A 4275-nucleotide genomic window follows, 5' to 3' on the forward strand; every position below is an offset into this window, starting at 1 on the left:
TTGAAGTTTAAGCCAATGCCCTGAAGCTCATGTACTCCACTACCGTTAGCCACTTTGATTAATATTCCGTCAATCAGAGGGGGGTGTTCCTGACCTCATATATACTCAAAATTCAAGCCCTGTGGAAACGAAAGATAAAAAAGAGCATAGCTTAAATTTTCCCCATTTTATGAGCCCTTTCTCTGTCTCTGCATTTGCTAACTCCGCCATCCCCCAAATCAATAATTCGCCCCAACCCCATCTGACAGCTGGCACTGACGGTCCTATTCAATTAGAGATTCTGCCCCTTGTACGTACGCGTGTGGCAGTACATATATTGGTGGCTGATAGCACAAAACCTGTCTTGAGCACAAAATATAAAATGTTGTGATGATAAAGGCAAAAAGGGGGGAAAAGGCTAAAATCCCATTTTGAAATATATATATTTAAAAATGGTCATACTTAATTTGACAGAATATTATTCGGAATTATTGCGTTTTTGGACTTTGTGCGTCATCCCGTATTCTAGAAAATAAAAAGCACAACGTTTCGGAAACTGTATCTCTATCCGTCCTCAGGTGAGGGTGGAAGACACCTACTCAGTTGGGTCCCCTAGAAAGATGGTCCAGTGATTGAGGTTAGCTCTTTCTAAGGAATTCAATAGATCCTTTTTCCAAAACGTTTTTTTTATAGTTTCCAGAATACCTGACGATGGACAAAGTCCAAAAACCGAATAATTCTGAACATTATACACCGTCGTCAGAACCCTATCGCATCTACTTTCTTGTATGGAAGCCCGGTCTCAGAGGCACAGATTACGAGCGGGTATTTGTAGTGCTTTGTTCCTTCGCGTTACTTCATCTTATTGTTTTTTTTTCTGTGGCGCTACAGCCCCAATTTTGGGCCTAGGCCTACCTCCACGAAACTCTCCGTTTCACTTCGGTTTACTAGATCTTACACATACGGTAGGACTCCTTGGGCGAGTGATCAGCTCGTCGCAAGGGCTCTACCTGTAGAGAAACACAGAAAAACACACACAAACATCCATGGCCTGAGTGGGATTCGAACCTACGATCCCGGCTTCCGAGCGAGCGAAGACAGTGCATACCTTAGACCGCTCGGCTACCGTGACCGGCAGTGTATAAGAATTCACTTCGTACCTCAGAGGAAACAGATCCGAACCCACGATCCCGGTTTCCGAGCTAGCGAAGACAGTGCATGCCTTAGACCGCTCGGCTACCGTGACCGACTGGTGTGACTACCAGCAGAACGTGCTCCTTTCTGTGATCAGTGTCCGGAGAAGTACAGAGAAGTTCCCGGAAAGGTATCATTGTTAGAATCGTTTATTATTATCTCTTATAATGGTAGTTGTCTACAGCACAGCTAATTTACACTGACCCTGAATTCTCGTAGGCATATGAATGGAATGAAACAGGAAAGCACTTGTCTAATTGTATCTGCGTTGACTCTGAGGTTCTCACAGCAGTGACTTCAGGGTTGTAACGCTGTGTACTTCGGAGAGAGCTCAATGTTTTCGAGGAAAATATCTCCTCCGTCTTCAGGGTGAAAGGTTGAGCTGGGCATGGAAACAGAAGAAGGAGTCTGAAAGCTTAAGTAGCTACTGAAATTCCTTACGGCCTGCAGACCCACTTCTTTATGATAGTATCTAGTGAGTTGTGCTTGTTCCCTTTGGCTTTTAAAATCAAGATTGCAGTGATTCAGACGTTGGGTTTAGATGAAAAAAAAAAGAGATAGACACTTAGGTCTATTGTCGAAAATATATTTGAATGTGAAGACTTGGATGATTTAAATTTAGTTGGGATGGAAATATTAAGATTTTTCAACCGATTTTTGCTTTGGATTTGAGGGTATTACAGTGGTGACCTTCTGGAATGTAACATATTGAAGTCCGGTAATTCCCAGACGTTTCGGAAGAACGAGGCTCTGCTCTACTCTGCTTGCCACCTGCTTCTCGCTACTTCCTTTCTTCGAGCCTGAAGACGGAAGCAGTATGTTCTTACGAAACCTCAGTCAACATCTACCATACGACGCGGTATTAATTTCCAGAATAAAATATTCTTCAAACTTTATTTAAGTATTCGAACAGGCAGGATTCAACTGGCTGAAGACCTGATTCAGAAGTAGGCTTTTGTGTTTGCCTAGGCCGCGCGGCCACGGTGACTGGCGGAAGTCCTGAATCGTAGAAGCAACTTGTTGGACCTAGGCATAGATAAGAGGAGAATATTTAAATGAATCTTGCAAAAATAAGCTGGAGTGTGTTGACTGTTTTCAACACCTGTTCAGGTTATGAACTGACAAAGTAATTTTTGTAATTTTGGCTATGAAATTGCTGCTTCCGTAGAAGAAGAAATCTTTTTAACCACTGCAAGTAATTAGTAAGCTCCTCAAGGAACTCGCTGCTTAACAAACGAAAATGTTAATAGTTCAAATGGAAGGGTAATTCTGAATGATGAATTAAAGGAGTTGTTGAACGGAGCCTTTGCCACCAGTCAGGTCCATGGCTGTGTGTGAGAGTTCTTGTGAAAGCGTTTATAAAATGTACAGTATTGTGATATGTCAACGCATTGCCAGGCAACGGCTCGATGAACACCCCACGATTCGCGCACGCAACAATAGGACGAATGTTTGTACCTCGTTGCTAGGTAACAGTGAGTGCGCCAATGGACTGGCTAGATAGTTATTACGTGACTTGTTTTCTATATGGTTTGCGCTACGCAACACTAGAACTGTGTTTTTATGTGTTGTCCTTGCCATGGCTATATAACATGATTGCAGGAGAGTTCAGGCAGTTACGAGTCAGTCGTAAGCCGGAGGAGTGAGTCCAGAAGAAGTTTTAGTTCCGAGGTTCCAGAGTGATTGAAGATGAGAAGACCGCTTAGTGATTTGAAGTGACAGTTTCTGTGTTGAGATCCGTTGCTAGGAGACGACTAGTGGAATCTGACAATCCCAGTTAATGTGCAGTGGTGAAGTGGAAAGTGTGTAAACCAGAGATAGCGCATTATTAATTGTAATTAAGGGAGAGAGTGTAACCGAAGTGCTAATAAATCCAATCATCCGTACTAGAACCCGTTATTTTCGTTACGCATACCACCCTATACTTGACAATATTAAGAAAAGTATATATTTGTCAGAATTCAAGGGAGTTCTTACAAAGCTGTAAATTATTGAAGAATATGCCAAGAGTAAACGTTGAATTGCCGTATACGGTAGCCGAGTGGTCTAAGGCATGCACTGTCTTCACTCGCTCGGAAGCCGGGATCGTGGGTTCGAATCCCGCTCAGGGCATGGATGTTTGTGTGCGTTTTTCTGTGTTTGTCTACAGGTAGAGGCCTTGCGACGAGCTGATCACCCGCCCAAGGAGTCCTACCGTATGTGTAAGATCTAGAAAAACCGAAGTGAACGGAGTTCATGGAGGTAGGCCTAGGCCCACTGGGGCTGTAGTGCCAAGGAAAAAAAAAAGTTGAATTATGAGAGGCAATAAGATAAGCATAACTGGATGAATGAGTTTTTAAAATAGCAACGAAATGAAGTCACTAAAATACAAAATGGAACTAAATCAGTTAAATAAACTTGTTTTCGCCTGTATCTGGAAAGAATGCCAGAATATTAGACGCGCTGACGACTAACTCGTGGGATGTCGCGCAACAAGCCACGGAGATGGCACATCGGACTTTTTCGTCAAAACATGGACCGCAGGATGTATGAAACTGTAAAGTGAAACCACACTGCATACATACAGGAGCCGGGCCACCTCGCAACACATGCCTATGTGCGAGTTTTGTGTGTCCTCCCCTAAGCTATCCGTCACCTGTGAGTTTTCGGTCTAAAAGTAGATTATCATATTTCTTGAATACAGAACAAGAACCGCATCAGCTCTGTCGTGAGTTTTAATGACAAAAGGAAAAATATGGAAAAGATGGGTACTTTTGAGATGTAATTACACACCCAACTATTTGCTAGGAGAAGTCAGGTTGAACGCGAAATATTATAGTTCCTTTCCCTTCATCAATTACCTCTGCATGATAGTGCCTAGCGAACGATAATTCTGCGTTTAAAATCCGCCCATTTTGTATCTCGCAATCGCAGGCTGTAATTAGGACGGCTGAATTCATTTAGCTCTGATTTACTTGTACGGAAACCGGATACAAGGCCGAGAGATAGCCTGTACTTTACATCCTTGCCCTATTCATTGTTTCATTTTCTGCCCCAGTCTAGTGGATGATACTTTTCAGATAATAAATTAACGAGTAAGAAAATAAAACAGAGAAAAATAAT

The sequence above is a fragment of the Cryptotermes secundus genome, unplaced genomic scaffold, assembly GCF_002891405.2.
Source record: "Cryptotermes secundus unplaced genomic scaffold, Csec_1.0 scaffold213, whole genome shotgun sequence".
NCBI lineage: Eukaryota > Metazoa > Arthropoda > Insecta > Blattodea > Kalotermitidae > Cryptotermes > Cryptotermes secundus.